The 17,649-nt window shown below is 50.9% G+C and overlaps 1 long non-coding RNA gene across 2 annotated transcripts in view; it reads left to right on the forward strand.

Annotated features, from left to right (window-relative positions):
- LOC118535299 (uncharacterized) overlaps window positions 1-8,610 on the forward strand; it is a 39,716-nt gene extending 31,106 nt beyond the window's left edge. The window contains exons 2-5 of one of the 2 annotated variants that reach the window (XR_013445062.1): window positions 4,386-5,344; window positions 5,811-5,971; window positions 6,261-6,408; window positions 7,975-8,610. This is a non-coding gene — a long non-coding RNA (uncharacterized LOC118535299). Of the gene's footprint in view, window positions 1-3,471; window positions 3,863-4,385; window positions 5,345-5,810; window positions 5,972-6,260; window positions 6,409-7,974 lie in introns of those variants that run through there. The other variant, XR_004917118.2, reaches the window with a different exon arrangement.
- The last annotated feature ends 9,039 nt before the right edge of the window (window positions 8,611-17,649 follow it).

Here is a 17,649-nt window from a genome sequence, read left to right on the forward strand (position 1 = left end):
GCGAATTCTTCTAAATGTTTAAGGAAGAGATATAAAACTTACAACAAACTCTTCCATGATTAGAAAGAAAAGAACTTCCCAATTCACTTATGAGGCCACTGTAACCTTGACTTTGAAATGTCATAAAGATATTACAAAGAAAAGAAAATTATAGGTCAGCCTTTCTCACGAGCAGAAATGGGAAAAAATCTAAACAACCTATCAGCAAACCTAATACAGTAATATATAAAAAGAATAATACATAACTACCAATTGGGTTTATTCTAGGAATGCAAGTTTGATTTAATATTAGAAACCAATGTTGTTCATCTCCTTACCAAAATAACATGCAAAACCCATATGATTATCTCAATAGAGGCAGAAGAATTTGAAAAAATTCAACATGATTTTTTTAAAAAAGAAAACTCTTAGCGAAGTGAGAAGAAAATTTCCTTAATCTGATAAATGCCAAAATATCAGAAGCATTCCTCTGAGATAGGAAACAAGACAAGGATGTCTCTATTGCCCTCTGCAACGCTGTGCTATAAAATTCTACAAGAATTAAAAAGGAAGATATAATCATTGTTTTTCACACACAATATACCAGCATATGTGGAAAAATATATATGATACAAATATGAATTCTAAATTAGTTAACAGTATTGGTGAAATCTTCTATATTCTTACTGATTTTCTATTTGTTTTAACAGTTATGGGGGGGGCATTAAAATTTCTGACTATACTTGAGAAAATGTCTATTTCTCCTTAGAGTTCTATCAGGTTTATGTATTTTGAAGCTTTTTTTTTTTTTAAGGTTTTATTTATTTATTTGACAGAGAGAGACACAGTGAAAGCAGGAACACAAGCAGGGGGAGTGGGAGAGGGAGAAGCAGGCTTCCCTCTGAGAAAGGAGCCCGATGTGGGGCTTGATCCCAGGACCCCGAGATCATGACCTGAGCCGAAGGCAGACGCTTAACGACTGAGCCACCCAGGTGCCCCTATTTTGAAGCTTTGTTGCTAGATGAATAGGCCTTTAGAATTGTGTCCTCTTGTGGAAATGACCTTCTTATTAGGAAATGGCCTTCTTCATTGTTTGGTTACAATCTTTGCTCTATCACAGATTTTGTCCAATATTATTATAGATTATTCTTATTGTTTTAAAGATTTTATTTAATTGAGAGAGAGCACAAGTGGGAGGGAGGGGCAGAGGGAGGGGAGGAGCAGGCTCCCCGCTGAGCAGGGAGCCCGGATGCTGCAGGGGATTCAATCCCAGGACCCTGAGATCATGACCTGAGCCGAAGGCGGACGATTAACCCACTGAACTACCCAGGCGCCCCTTAATATAGACTTTTCAATTAGTGTCTGTATGGCATACCCTATATTAATATAGCCACTCCAGCACCATTTTGATTAGTGTTAGCATGGTGTATTTTTTACTTTTCACCTACTTGTGTCTTCGTTTTTAAAGTGGGTTTCCAGGTGGGTGGGGGGATGGGGTAACTAACTGGATGACGGGCATTAAGGAGGGCACGTGATTCGATGAGCACTGGGTGTTATACGCAACTGATAAATTAGTGAACACTACATCTGAAACTAAGTATGTACTATATGTTGGCTAATTGAATTTAAATTAAAAAATATAAATAAAAAATAAAGTGGGTTTCCTGTAGACAGCATATAGTTGGGTCATCCTTTTTTATCTGCCTTTTAATTGGGTTGTCTAGACAATGTATATTGATCATGATTATTGATGTGGTTGGGTTTAAGTCTACCATCTTGGTTGCCACAACTGTATAAATTTCCTAAAACTCCGGTAGACCACCAGGCTCTGCCCCAGTTATCGCTCCTTTTGCTGTGGCCTGGAAACTCATTCCAGGCAGTAGGTGGGGACAACTGTAGAACTTCCAGCTATACTTCTCTTCTCTCAGGGATCACCGTCCTCTGCTGCCTGATTTCCAAAGTCCGAACCCCACTGTCTCCTGTTTTGTCTGGTTTTTCAGTTGTTTCAGGTGGGAGGGTAAACCCATTCCCTGTTACTCCATCTTGGGCCAAAGTAGAAGTTCAGATCATTTATTTTGGAGATGCATCCTCCTCAATCCTGTAAAAGTTTCTTGTATTAATTTTTTGTCAATTTTCTGTCCTCTTCGTTGCTGTTTTCTCTTTCTGGAACTCCTTTTAGTCAAAGGTTGTGCCTACCGGACTGGTCCACCCACATATTTCTCTTTTTGGGAGACCCTTAGGAGCAAAGGCTTTGTGAATTTTGTCTGCAGCTTTTCATCAGACACTAGAGCAACATATAATAGGTGCTCAACAAATTTCATCTCTTTCTCTTTTTGTGCTACTCCCTGAATGACTATTTTTGTTTTACCTTTCCAACCCTCTACTGTATATTTAATTTCCAAGAAACTTTTTGTATTCTCTATGGCTCCCTTTTTTCACTGCATTATATTCTTTTTTTTAAATAATTACTACAAGATATTAATTATCGGGAAGTGTGTGTTTAAATTGGTTTGGGGTTTTGTTTTTTTTAAAGAATTTTTTTAAACTTACTTAAATAATCTCTACACCCAACGTGGGGCTTGAACTCACAACCCCAAGATCAAGAGTCACATGCACTTCTCACTGAGCCAGCCAGGCGCCCCTAAATTGGTTGGTTGGTTGGTTTTGTTTTTCTCTTTTCTTAGCTTTCCTTTTTCTTTTTTTCATTTTGTCTTTCTCTTTCATGGTGGGAGCGGAGCAGGGATGGAAATGCACCACCAAGCTCTCACTCCAAGAGAGCATTTGCCATGAGGAGTGCCGTCAACTGACAAACTTTGGCTGGGACAACTTGTGGATGAACTGCAGCATTTGAACTGAGGACACACTGCCCTCAGGCAACTCCAGCCAATTGCTGAGCATGATGGGGGTAAAAGCACTGAGGTGGTTCTGCCCAGCGGGCTCCTCTAGTGGGCTGTCTTTGCTCTGGAGCTCTGCTGCACCACGGGCTGAAACTCTCTCTCTCCCCAGTCCTCCTTCCTTCCCTCTCTTTCTCGCATGCCAGTCCTGCATCGCAGTCTGAAAACTTTCCCCGTTGACTTCTGCTCCCTCTTCTCTGTGCTCTCCACAAGCATTGTGCCCCGTAAATCTCAGTAAATCTCGGTAAATCCCACGCACTTCTAACTCTATTTGGTGTCTGTTTCCCCGAGGACCCGAACTGACACAGGAGTTTTCTTCATTTGTCAGATGATCCTTGTTCAGCGATGTGTATTTAAGGGAAGAGCACTAAAAATCAAACTGGACGTTCCATGGGCACGAGTGAGGTTTTTTTTTTACTGGTGATTTTGCTTTTTAGTGATTGGGCAAAGAGCCAGCCATTTCACCGGGAATGCTCCAAATGTTAGTATAGGGAATTTTTCTCTAGCCTTCCATTTCTCCAGATAACAAACTTCTGGTATTCTGTCTGAACGTGGGAACCTTGTTTCTGCCTTTCTGTGCAGGGCAGCGGTGGAGGGGGTCAATGGTTCTTCCACCTCTGCCCCTCTGTGCAGGCTGGGGCCTCCAGAGCCCCTTTCCCCTCTCATCTTCTGTCTCCCTCTGTTCTGGTCGCTACATCTGTGACTCTTCCTCAACCCTCTTGAAAGCATCCACGACTTTGCTGAAATCCTCTATCTGCTGAGATATCATTTTCTCTGTCCTTGTGGATTTATGTCTTCCCTCTTTCTTCACTACCATTTGAGTGAGCCTTTAAAAGGGAAAGGGGGTACAGTTCATCACCGTTCACAAGAAGCCCCCACATCTGACTTACATTGCCCCACTGCTCTCTTGGCTGCTTCGCGGAGAAGGGACTGTAGATGGACCGGAAGCAAGAATGTCCGTCCGTCAGGAGGCCATTGCCACAGCAGAGGTGAGCGATGAGCATGAGTAGGCCTGGGATGGGGGGCTGTGGAGATGAAGAGAAGTAGATAATTCGAGACATATTTAGACAGTGGTTTTATTTTTTTTTAATTTTTATTTATTTATTTTTTTAAATTTTATTTATTTGGCACACAGAGAGACAGCCAGAGAGGGAACACAAGCAGGGGGAGTGGGAGAGGGAGAAACGGGCTTCCCGCAGAGCAGGGAGCCCAATGTGGGGCTCGATCCCAGGACCTTGGGATCATGACCTGAGCCGAAGGCAGATGTTTAATGACTGAGCCACCCAGGCACCCCTAGACAGTGGTTTTAAAAGACATCCACAAATTCTTTGCGATGCCTCCCTCCACGAGATGGAACTTCATTCTCCTCCCCGGCGAATGCAGGCTGGCCTCAGTGACTCATTCTAACAAACAGACTACAGCAGAATTAACAGTGTATGACTTTGGACACAAGATCTGAAAAGACATTGTGGCTTCCTCTTTGCTCGCTCTCTCTCTCTCTCTCTCTCTCAGATCACTTACTCCAGAGGAAACCAGCTGCCATGTTATAAGGACACTCAAGAGCGCTATAACGTCCACATGACAAGGAACGTAGGTTTCCTGCCAACCGTCAGCACTAACTTAACAGGCATGTGAATGAGCCCCTCTGGAAGCAGATCCTCCAGCCCAGGCAAGCCTTCTAAATGTCTACACGCTCACTGGCATCTTGACTGCAGCCTCACGAGAGACTCGGAAGCCCTGCTAAGTCACTTCCGGATTCCTGACCCAAAAAAAGCATATGTTGTGTGAGATAATAAATGCTTATTATTTTAAGCCTCTATGTTTTGGAAAGTCATCTCTTACACAGCAATACATAACTAACTAACACAGGGGGTGAGAGAGAGAGAAATCAAAGGCTTATTCTGGGTTTGGGGCTTGAGCAACTGGGCAGAGGACAGCACCGTTGACTGAAAGTAGGGAAGCCTGGGAGAGGAAAAGGACGAGGAATCACGATGTGGCTCTTGAAGTGTCTTTTAGACATCGGGAGTAGAGGTATCAGGTAGATGTTGACTATTAGTCTCCAGGCTGAAGAGATCATTGAGGGCCCCTGGCATGGGGCTCATGGGTAAAGCCAGGGACACCCAAGGAGAAAAGTTGAGGGGTCCTGGACCAAGCCCTGGGGCCCTCCAAACTTTAGGGGTAGGACAGAGGAGAAGGAATCAGACGAAGGAGAGGCCAGCAGGGTGGGAGGAAATCCGGACAGTGGCAACTCAAAGCCAAGAGAAGAGAGAGTTACAAGAAGGAAAGAGAGACCAGAGAAGGGACTGGCTGCAGAACAAGAAGTTCAGAAGAGCGGCTCCTCCCTGGTGACAGCGACTTCAAAGAAACCAGACGTTAACAGCAAGCACAGCAGTTGCCAGCTCTGGAGTGTCTACCAAATGCCTGGCACTCCGATGGGTTTTCCTGTTGAATCGTCACCGTAAGTCTATGAGGTGAATATTATTGCCCCCGTTACACAGATGAAGGGACTGAGGGGCAGAGAGGTTAAATAACTTGCTCAAGATCACACAGTTTGTGAAATGGCAGAGGCCAGATAGAGACTCAAGCACGTAGGATACCAAAGGCCACAACCTTGACCATAAGGTTTGGGCAGAACGCAAGGGGTCTGCCTTTTTTTTTTTTTTTTTTTTTTTTTGGCATCTCGCATTGCAAATTTCCTAAGTTTTTTGTGCTGGGCCCCGGGGAACCTAAGCAAATGTGAGCCCTACAGGTGGGTGTTCCCCAGAGAGTGTGCAAAGAAAGTGAGGAGGCCTCTGTAGAAACGGGAAAGACAGGACAGGGCAGGAGATCCGTGCCTTTTGACTTTAAAGGAGCAGCATGCAAATGATATTCAAAGTGATATGCAAATGTATGTAAATTACATGTTCGAATGAGCATCTGTTCTTTTTGAATCAACAGCTCAAGCACTTTTGGGTGAGCCCTCCCCAGCTTTCTCCCAGAGTTGTCCAGGGTCAGGATCCCTTGCAGGGTCTATGAACTAAACTGGAGAATTAGTAGGCACCTCCTCCAAGGCAAACTGGGCTCTGGACCTGAAGGAGAGGGCTGCCCGCCCTGTCCAGGTGAGTTGTTTGTTCATACATTCATCTGACAAATACCTGTAAAGTGCCTACTGGGTGCAGAGGCAGATGCTGTAGACAAGTAGAAGACTCATTATTTCTAACTTACAGGAACATACTCTAGTGGGGGAAATAAACAGATACAGCAAAGACCTCGGTATCATCTAGTGTCTAGACCAAGGCTTCTCAACTTAGCATATGGACATTTGGGGCTGGGCTTCTTTGTTGAAGGGATTTTTCCTGTGCCTCCCAGGATGCTCAGCAGCATCCCTGGTCACTCTCTATCCATTAGATGCCAGTAGCAGCCCCCTCCCAGTTGTGACAACCAAAAATGTCTCCGGACATCGCCAAATGTCCCCTGGAGTGGGGGTGGGGGTGACCAAGACCATCCCACCAGCTGAGAACCACTGCTCAAAACGCTGAAGTCTTGCGCTCCTTGGGTGAGTCGACGTATTCAGTGAGCTTAGAGTTCACCTTCAAGGACGCAGCTTGTTCCATGTTTTTGTACTTGAACCATTGCAGAGGGCAGTCTTAAATTTCGCATCTCATTCCTTTCCACCAAACATGACCCTCCCTTAACACCCCAGGCCCCCACTCTGAGCAGGTGCTGTTATTCAGTCCAGCCCCCAGAGTTTCTTGAGGAGCATTCAAGGTCACCCCCAAACTCAGCCTTGAGCCCTTCAGGTTTGCATGTCTGCTTTTTAGCATCATTCTGCCTCTTCTTTCCTTGCCATCGAGTTGTACCTGTGGGACTGTCACACTCCTATCTCTGCCGGCCCCCATTCCTTTTGATTGGCAGCTTCCAAGAGTTAAAAAATGAGATTTTGCAGATCAGTGTTTTTCTAGCTGTGCCCTGCCAAGCACTGGGAGTCCTGCGGGAGGCCTCTCAGGAGCCCCTAGGGGGTGGCGGGAGGGGCAGGAGAGGCTTCCAGGAGGCAGGAGGTATAGAGCAGGCAGGCCTCACCAGCTCCCCACCAGCGGTTCCATCACAGCAGCTGGACTTTTCCTGGCTTTGTTTCTCTCTGTTTCTGCATGATACACTTTGGACAAAAAGTCCCAAGTGTAAAGGCTTTTGCAAACCACTGACCTAGATGGGGAGCATTATGAAGAGCAGAGCACTCGCCAGCATGTACTCTGTCTGTGCTTTGGTCGCGGCTTGGTGGAGTCCGTTGTGGTTGTTTGGAGGCCCTGGAAGCCTCCTCTCCAGCTCCTTCTCTCGGGTGGATGGTGGGGATGCAGACAGGAGGGTATCACTTGACAGAGAGGCCAAGCCCTCTATGTGTGTGGGCAGAGCAATGGACCAGAGAAGCAGACCAGGCTTCCAAGCTTCCATATCAAACCACGATGCCTCTTCCTGGGTGGCGGTAGCAGCAAACCCCAGGACATGAGGGGCCCTAATCCTCGAAGGTGGCAGAACAGAGAGTCTTTGCACTGAAGTGGCAGCAGAAAGAACTGAGGCAAGACACCAGGAAGAACTTCCCAACTTGGTACCTGGGGGAGGAGCAACGGGAACAGCTGTGGGGCGGGCAGCTCTGGGGCAGGAGGGTGTCCCAGTGGCAGGCTGAGAGCTAATCACACACACCCTCCCCCACACACCCCTTCCTGGCCCCTACCGCCAACCAGGGCTAAGCCCTGCACTGATAAACCTCCAGGGCCCCGGGCAGAGGAGGGGGATGGTGAGCAGGGTCTGGGGCCAGGCCCCATCCTGCCCTCTCTAAGAAGGCCTTTCTGTAGGAGCCTTGCCAGACTATAGCAGAATGTGTGGGGATCTTGTTCCCAAGGGTCTTGGGGGATGGAGCAGGCTCTCCCTTCTCCTCCCAACCTCCAGGCCCCACTGAGCCTCTGGACACAGGCACAATCAGGCATTTCATGCTTCCCAAGGGTCAGAATGAAAGGCCTGTGTCTGTCTGTGCTCCCCTCCCCCCGCCTTCCATCTTCAGATCTTTCCATCTGCCCTTGGGGTACAGCCTCATCTTCCCCTGCCTCTCCCCCTCCTGCCCGCTCAGGTCTTTACAAATATCTGGGAACAGAAGAGATCGCCCTCAACACCCTGTACTGCCTTCCACTAACTCAGGTCTCCGACATGCCCGGGTGGGAGTGAAGATGCTGACGGTCCTCCCCTGTCACTCACAGGAGCCCAGAGAGCTCAATGACACCCGAAGGTCGCACAGCACTGGCCACACTCAATGCTCTCCCCCCTATCTCCTCCCACCCACTCTGTCCGCCTCCATGGTTTGCCCTGGCTCAGGGGCAACTTGACACTTCTCCATGGAACCAAAGGGCTGCTTCCTGCTGGAAAATCCCCAGACACTGAAATGACCTGGAGGAGCTGTTGAAGCTAAAAGAGCAAGTTCACATCGGAGTTCACCCTTCCACCGGCTGAGTGCCCGGAGGAAGGGAGGCTCCCTGCACAGGCCTGGGGTGCTGATCTCTGAGATGTTCTCCCCACCCCACCCCCACGCCGAAGCCAGACAAGCAGCCAGGAACTGGCGTCACCATTCTCCAGTCCCCCAGACACTCGTCCCACCGCCACCACCCGTGAGCCATCGTTCCGGGGCCTGACATTCTGTCGGCTTCACACCACCTCCCAGGGCCCCAGCCAGGAGCGCTTCCTGGATAAAATATTAAACATGCAAATCTGAGACAGTGCCTTAACGAGCGACAGACTGCACGACCACAGCCTGGCAAACGAGACGCACGCCGTCCGGGGGTGGGGGAGTGAGAAGTATATATAGATATAGACTTTGGATCTATCTGTGCGACGTGTGTATGAGGCAGAGAACAGAAGGCGTGGAAAACTACCACAGCAGCCTCCAGCTGGGGTGGCCTGAGGTCGGCTGGTGGGGAGGGAGGGTCAGGAGGATCCCCAAAGCCGAGCTCAGAGTGGGGATGACAAAAGCCCTTTGTGCTTGGACTCTGTGCAGAGGGGACCAGAGCTGCAGGGCAGGGGAGCGGGCATTTGGTTTTGGAGAAGGGAATTGGTTAGAGGCGAGGCCTCAGGAGGGAAGAAGAGAAAGGCGGGAGACCCAGGAGTCACAGGGAGAGCACCTCAACTCTCAGGGGGCCCTGGGGGCTCTGTAGTATGGCACCCACATCGGTCTGGGCGTCACAGAGCTCCCACGGCATTGGGTCAGTGTGATTCCGCCTTGATCCAAGCTGACGTGAGGTTGACAGTGATGCTGTTCATCATTCGCTCTACGAATAATGACATTCGTCCGGTGACCCACGCAGCCTCCCATTCAGAAGGTCTGGGTGGGACCTGAGATGCTGCGTTTCTACCAAGTCCCAGGTGATACCAGTGCTGCTGGTCCTCAAACTCCAATCGAGCGGCAAGGGTCTGCAAGGAATTAGAACCCCATGAAGGTGACTTAGATGGACATAGAACCCACAGGAGTCCCTAGGGGTCCAGGGTGCTGATGCAGATGGGATCTATCCACCGTGTCCAGCGGTAGGCAAGGAATTACGACCTGGACCTCAGCTGACCTGGAACTCCCAGCCCGGAGTGTCAGGGAGCCCACAGCAGCCCACACTGAGGAGTCCACAGGGCTCCAGACCCACCGGAGCTCACAGGGCCGAGAGCGACACGGCATCTAAGGGGGCTTGAGCTAGTGAATACAGGGCCCCCGTGGCTTCGGAGTATCCTGGAGCCCGTGAGGAACGAGACTGAAGCGGAGCCCGCCGTGGCTACCGGGGTCTAGGCTGACTTAGAGCCCACAAAGGACTAAGCTGACACCTACATGGGCGCAGAGTGACATGGAGCACACAAGGGTTTGGACTGATGGGTGCCTGAAACAGAGCCCCTGACTTAAAGGCCCGCAGCATGGGCCCCAGACAGGGCAGGGGCTCTCGGTGGACCGCTGGGCCTCGGAAAACAGGAAGGGAGGGGAGGGGTGCGGCAGAGGGGAGGGGAGGGGTAGGAGCCAAGGAGCCTGCGCTGCTGCTGCCGAGAGCCTGCTGGCCTCGGGCTGAGTGGTACTTGGCTAGGCCCCAGGGGGAAGGTGTTGAGAGAGAAGGTGCTGCTGCCGCCCCATCAGCTCAGATGGAGGAGGAAGCAGGAAGGTGGAGGCAGGGCCAGGGCGGCACGGGGCCCTGGCACAGGGACAGCATGTCCTATCCAGGGAGGCCCGGCCATTGGGGAGGGCCCCCTGCTCTAACCGGGGCTCCTGGCATCTGATTCCCTGCTCCCAGTTCACACAGGGACATGCAGGGCTGTGGGGTTAGGGCTTAGGGGCCTGGGTTGAAGGGTGTCCAGCACTGGGGGGGAGAGACAAACAAGTGTCTCTCTGGTTGGGGGACTTAGGGCCCAGAGGAGTCAGGATTCTCACTCCCTGGGATAGGAGACCCTTCCCATGCAGCCAGGTTCCTGGGCTGGGTGCCCTGACCCTGTTGCATCTTTCCGCAGGGACAAGAAAAGAAGTACTGGAGGTTTCCCCTCCCCAGATCCCTGGCAAAGACCCCCCATCAGTATCTGGACACAGACACTCTCCATCTTTTTCTTAATTAAATCTAGCCCTCACTCCCCCCATCTGACCAGAAAGCCCTCGATCCTCTTCCCCACCCAGGCAAGAGGCTATTCGGGGCCTACTTGCAGCTTCTCTTCGCCTCCAGGTGAAGGGAGAGCAGGAGGGGATGGAGGGAAGGGTGTCGTTATGGATTCTTGCTGTGGCAAGTCTGGTGGTATCAGGCAAGAGGGACGCCAACATTTTTTCCACGGGAAAAAGAGACATTTTTCTTGACCAAAGCACCAGACATCCATTTCATGCGACATCTGGCTCCCCCACCCCACAAGCCCCAGGCCAGGACACCCCCAACATCTCGGCCTCTGCCTTTCTCCCCCGTCCCCCATTCCCAGTCCCTGTGTGGGAAGGTTCTCCCCTACTTCCGCTCCTTTCTTTGTCCCCCTCCCCCCAGGCAGGGGAGGTGTCAGGAAAAGGCTGGGGGTTCCCAGGATCCCAAGAATACCTTTTGCTGTGCCCTCCCCCTCCTCCACCCCTGCCATCTTTCCACATTCAGCCTGTTACTGCTGGAGAATCGATCCCTAACTTCACTCCCGCCCGCACGCTGACCTAGTTTCTGCCTCAGTGCAGAGGGGACACGTCCTTACACGTCCCTAGACTCAGAGCCCGGCATAGCCAAGAGACAGACGCATGCTCAGTGGGCTTGGGATCGTGTGCCTCTCCAGACACACTCAGGCTCATGCACACGTGTGTGCATGGCCGGAGACACCTGCCCAATTCAGGAACATGTCAAGGACCACTTCATGGACACATACACAAGGCTCCCTTGTTCATAGGACCAAGGGACACAAGTGAACAGACATACAGGCCCTCATAAGCCTTAGACGCAATTCCCCACGGGGGCTCCCCGACTCCCTCTCCAGCTCCGGCTTATAGATCCTCATCCTCCAGGCCAGGAAAACACCAAAGGAGGCACATGGCTCCCCATGCCGGCCCTGCTGCCTCCGGAATCCCCCCCAAACCCAGGAATGGATCCCCAGTGTCCCCTCTTCCCTCCACTGTGCCCACCCTGGGAAACTGCAGGTGCCTTATTTCCCTGTGACAAGACCTGTACGTCCATGAAAGGGGTCAAGGGCTGGGGACTCTTCCCTTCCTTTTCCATGGCAACAAAATCAAGGTCGAGAGGCCATGGTCTATGGACATCACATGATGTGATGTGGGGCAAAGCGACCCCCCACAACGATAGGTCCTTGAGCATCTTAATCCCTCAGTTGTTCCTCTGCTAAAACAAAGACTTGATTGCACAGGTAGGGGATGTGAAAGCCTTTGTAAATGGCTAAGCTCTGCCACATAAATGTAAGAGGTCATTACTTATTCTGCCTGTCAGTGTCTGTGTGGGGGCAGAGGGGATCTCCCACATCTGCCTCCCAACAGCCCTGTCCTGTGCTACAGGAAGTCACTCAGCCCAGGAGGAAGTGGGGACTGAGGCCCAGGGAAGCCAGGCTAGGGGCAGAGGGAAGGCTCCTGCCACTATCTGCCCCACCCACACCCCCATATTTTAAAGACTCTGGCTCTTAACTCCCAGAATGCCTCTCCAACCCAAGTCCTGCTGTCATCCAGCGTGGCCTTGGGGCTCTCTGCAAAGCTGGAAAGGTAAGCAGCCTCCACTAGCCAACCTCCACCCCCACCCCCCGTTCCAGGCCTCCCTCTTTCCATGCAGCTGCTCCGTGCCCTCTGCAACACCCTCCATGCTTCTCCATTTTCTGCTGAATTCTTGCCCCCCACCCCTGGCTCAACTTCCTTCCCTGCCCAACCCCTGGATCCATCACTTCAGACGCTCATTCTCGTGCCTATAATGGGAAGAATTCCCACCCTGGGCCTATCCACCTGCTTGCTGCACTCCTAGACCCCAGAGGCTAAGCTCAGCTGGAAACAGCCCCCACCCCCAGGAAATTTGGTGGCTCCACCAACTCTGGGTTTCCAACTGTCTCTGCCTTGTTAGCAGATTCCTTCTCTCAACTGAGCTCTGCCCAAGTCTCTCCCCTCCCCCACAGCACCCCTCAACCTATTCTCCTACTTCTCAGAGCAAATGGAAGCTCTCTAGAAAGTTCTTTTGCCTCCCTGCTCCCACAGCTGTCAACTTGCCTGTCTTCACGCTCGTCCGCTCTTCTGTCTCCTGCGTGTGCGTGCGTATCTGTGTGCCTATGTGCAGGAGTCTGAGCCCGTCTGGGAACACACATTTCCCTCCCAACCACCTGAGCTCATGGTCTCAGCCCCTGCCCCTCCAGAGAGGCCTCACTCCTGAGTGAGCTCATCCTTTTTCCAGCATTTTCAACCCCCCAATCTCCCCCAGCCCCACGGTAACCATGCTTGCTACGAGTCCCCTTCTAGATCCTTCTCCATCTCTTGCCTTCACATCCAAGTTCCTCAGAGAGAAGACTGCATTTGCTGTATGTACTTCTTTACCTCCCATTTCACCCCAGCATGCCCCTGGAAGGGCTCACGAGAGTCATCAGTGACCTCCTCGTTGCCAAGGCCAGTGGACCTTCTTCGGTCCTTTTTATCTGATCGTTGTGCAACATTCAACACTGTTCCCCTCTCTCTTTCTTGATGCACTGTCCTCCCTTGGTTCTTGTATTAGGATAAGTTATAGTGTATTAGTAGGGGCGCCTTGGTGGCTCAGTCGGTTAAGCGGCTGCCTTCGGCTCAGGTCATGATCCCAGGGTCCTGGGATCGAGCCCCACATCGGGCTCCTTCCTCAGCGGGGAGCCTGCTTCTCCCTCTCCCTCTGCTTGACACTCCACCTGCTTGTGCTCTCCCTCTCTCTATCTCTATCAAATAAATAAATAAAATCTTAAAAAAAAAAAAGTTATAGTGTATTAGTAGCCTAACACAATATAAATTAAAATGCAGTGTGATATGGGACGCCTGGGTGGCTCAGTTGGTTAAGCATCTGCCTTCGGCTCAGGTCATGATCCCAGGGTCCTGGGATGGAGTCCCAAGTCAGGCTCCCTGCTCAGTGGGGAGCCTGCTTCTCCCTCTGCCTGCTGCTCCCCCTGCTTGTATTCTTGCTCTCTCTCTCTCTGGCAAATAAATCAAGTCTTTAAAAAAATAAAATAAAATAAAATAAATTGCAATATAATAAAACAGTAGCCTAGCTAATTCTTTATTAGGCTAATTAATGGTATTAGTTGAGTTATGCTTAAATTGTAGTAGCTTGGTTAGGCTAAGTCGTATTAGTTCAGCTAAACTCCTATAGCAAAGAGATCCAAAAAAGACAGCGGCTTAAAAATGTAAAGTTTCTTCCTTCTCATGTTCAGAGGGAACATTCCAGGGCAGTGGGAAACCACTGGGCAGGCATTCCCAAACCCAGGCTCCTTCTGCGGTGTTGCTGCACTGCCCCCTAGGGTATTATCGGTGACTCAGGACGAGCTGGGTGGCCGCCATGCTGGGCTCCGGGGCAGGAAGGGGAAAGGGAGTGCAGAAAAGTGTATCCAGGGTCTTAAAGCCCAGGTGGAGAAGCGCCCATACTACCTCCCCCTCGCACCCCACTGGAGGGAATGGAATCACATGGCCACACCTGACCTTGAGGGAAGCTGGGTGGCGAGTCAGCTGGGCAGCCATTGAGCACACATTCTGGTGGCCACCCAACCGTGATCACCAGAGCCTCCTTGGCCTCTGTCCTACCTCCCAGCTGTCCCTCTCACCTTCGTTAATGTCCCTCAGGGTTCTCTTCTCGCAGCCCTCTTCTCTTGACACCCATTAGCTGGTCATTCTTGTTTTCCAGTCATATGCGGATGACTCCAAACATTTCCATCTCCAGTTCAGGTTTCCCTCTTGGGCAGCAGACCCACCTGGGCACCAAAGGCCAAAATCTGGGATCCAAGCCAGACTCCCAGACTCCTCCTCTCCCTCACCCCACACTCAGTGCTGGCAATTCTACTGTATAAAGGCCTCTCCAGTGAGGACTCTGCTCTCCTCCTCCCTGCTGACTCCTCTCCTTTCTCACAGCTTCCAAGCTGGTCTCCCTGCCTCCACCCGCCCCCCAATACTTCGCACCATCCTCCAGTGAAACGTGGGCATTTGCCAAGGCCCTAAGCCCTCTTCTCTTTTCCCTTTTCAGTCTTTCCCTGAGCCCCACATCCAGCCTCCCAACCTCCATTCCCACGGACACACACGTGATCACATGAGTATATCTCTAGCCCTCCCCTCTTCCCTGAGCATCAGACCCAAACAACCACTTGGATGTCTCAAAGGCGTCTTGGACTCTATGTGTTCAAATCCGAGCTCAGGATGTTCCCCCAGATCCCACTCCAGCACAGTGTTCCCTGTCTTATTGTCAACCCAGTGTCTAAGGCCAGAGTCCTGAGACTTGCTGTGGTCACTGCCCTCTCCCCATCCCCATCTGACCCTCCCCACATCTGGCCAATGGTACATGCGTCTGCTTCACTCCATGCCTGTATCCCCACCCTCACCTCTTGCCTGGACTGCAACAACAGTCTCCTCAGCAACCTCCCCACATCTGCCTTTGCTCCCATCGTCCACTCTGAGGACATGGCGATCCTCTCCAAACACAAATCTGATTGTCACAGCCCTGCTTACACCCATCTCTGGCTCCCCAGTGCTCCGAGAACAAGGCAAACTCTTTATCTCAGCCCACAAGGCCCTGCAAGGTCCAGCCCTGCCCCTGCACAGAAAGGCCTCTGTGCAGCCTCTCCCCTATTCTAGGCCCCGGCCATACTCCATTCTTGGATGCACTTAGCTCACCTAGCTCCCCGAGCCCCAAGACTTTGATCCAGCTGTCCCTGCCACCTGGAACACTTCCCTCTCCTCTCCCTGCCGTCTCTCCCAGTCATCTTTCCAAGCTCATCACAAGCACTGCTTCCCCAGAGATGCCTCTGCTCTCCCGGACTAGGTCAGACCCTCCCGGCACAGCCCGTGGCCCCATGCACATCTCTTTCACAGCAATTGTCTCAGCTGTGTGATTGTTGACTATGATCTGTCTGTCCCCCACCCGCCAAGCTCCAGAAAGCCAGGACCCTGCCTGTTTTGCTCACACTGTCTCTCAATGCCTGGCACAATGCCCCGCACATAAGTAAGGGCTCAATTAATATTTGTGGAACAAAAAGTAAGTAAAGGAGGGGCGCCTGGGTGGCTCAGTCGTTAAGCGTCTGCCTTCAGCTCAGGTCGTGATCCCGGGGTCCTGGGATCGAGCCCCGCATCGGGCTCCCTGCACCGCGGGGAAGCCTGCTTCTCCCTCTCCCACTCCCCCTGCTTGTGTTCCCTCTCTCGCTATGTCTCTCTCTGTCAAATAAATAAATAAAATCTTAAAAAAAAAAAAAAGTAAGTAAAGGAGAGTTTATGGCCACCACAGTCTGATTGGACCATCCTTCAGGGGCTCTTTGTTGCCTTCAGAATAAACTCCTCACCCTGATACACAAGATCTTTTGTGATCTGACCTCTGTCTCCTTCATCTCTTGTCATTTGTACCCTGTGCTCCAGGTAATATGATCTGTTTAAGAGTCCCATTCACTCAAGCTGCCCACTTTGTGCTCTGTCCTCAACACTTCCCTGGCCTTCTTCACTTCATGAATTCCTATCTACCTTTGAGACACAACTCAGATTTCTCCTCATCTGGGAAGTCCTCCCTGATCCCCCAGGGTTCCTACAAGCCCCATTGTTCCTTCAGCCTCACTAATCTCCATCTTGTTCTGCTGCACTGTGGCCGTTTGCTCACTTGTCTCTCTCCCGTACTAAGCTGAAAGCTTTGGGGAGAGAAATATAGGGTTTTAGCTATTTCTTATCTCCAGCCCTTAGCCCATTGTCCAGTTAATGCTTGAGTCAGTGTTAGTGCCCTTCGCTTCTTTGCTGCTGCCCCTCCCAATTCCTTTAAAATTGGGCCACACAACTTTATACACAAAGCTGAAAATGGGAAATGACCCAAAGATCCATGAACAGAATGTAGAAATTATAGAATATTCATATAATAGAAATACTACATGGCAATGAAAAGAATAAATGACTGCCACGTGAAACAGCACGATGAATCCCGAATGTTATACAAAAGAAGCCAGAACCAAAAAAGTACCTTTCACTTCGATGAAGGTTAAAACCATTCCAAATGAATCTGATAGAGGCCAGCAAGGGGGTTACGTCCAGGTCAGGGGACCGGCTGGGAGTGAGCCTGACGGAGCTTCCCAGAGGGCGAGACTAGAAATGGGTAATGATCACATGGGTGTGCACACATGTAAACGTTCATCAGGACGGATTTTCATGCATTTTAAAGTAGATAACTTTCCCTCTATTTTTTTAAAGTGCTATAATTTTGCAGTCGATCATCATGGATCACAAACCTCCTGTGTCTGAGTCACTTCCTGCTCCAGAGTCCCCTGGTTTCAGGTGGTCATATGACACATCCCGCTCCCCAAGCCCAGAAAGCGTAAACCACTCAGCTAGAGTAGACAGCACGTCTGTGGAGAGCCCACACCCCAAGGAGGGGGCTGCATATCCTCCTTCTTCCATGCAGCTTTAGGCTCCTCAGGGTCAGGTTCTGTGTCTTTGCGTCTCTGGCACAGAACTCTGTGACTTCCAAATATTGGTGGGAGGCCACCTCTGGTCTGTAGCTGGTTGCGGCTGAGGTGCTGAAACATGGCAGCAGTGTGGTTGGTGAGCGCACAAACTCGGGGGCCCCTGGGTGGCTCAGTCGGTTAAGCGTCCAACTCTTGGTTTCGGCTCCGGTCATGGTCTTAGGGTAGTGGGATCGGGTCCCACATCAGGCTCCAAGCTCAGCATGGAATCTGCTTTAGATTCTCTCTCTCCCTCTGCCCCTCCCCCCACCACATGCACACTCCCTCTCTCTCTAAATAAAAATAAATAAACTCTTAAAAAAAAAAAAAAGAGGGGCCCTGGTGGCTCATTCGGTTGAGCATCTGCCTTCGGCTCGGGTCACGATCTCAGGGTCCTGGGATCGAGCCCCACATCGGGCTCCCTGTTCAGCGGAGAGCCTGCTTCTCCCTCTCTCTCTGCCTGCCGCTCTGCCTACTTGTGCTCTCTCTCTCTGTGTCAAATAAATAAATAAAATCTTAAAAAAAAAAGAAAATATAAAAAAAATTTAAAAATTAAAAAAAAAAGCACAGGGGAGCCCGGGAGGCTCAGTTGGTTAAGCATCTGCCTTCGGTCAGGTCATGATCCCAGGGTCCTGGGATTGAGTCCTCCATCGGGCTC

The sequence above is a fragment of the Halichoerus grypus genome, chromosome 2 (genome assembly GCF_964656455.1).
Source record: "Halichoerus grypus chromosome 2, mHalGry1.hap1.1, whole genome shotgun sequence".
NCBI classification, from domain to species: Eukaryota; Metazoa; Chordata; class Mammalia; order Carnivora; family Phocidae; genus Halichoerus; species Halichoerus grypus.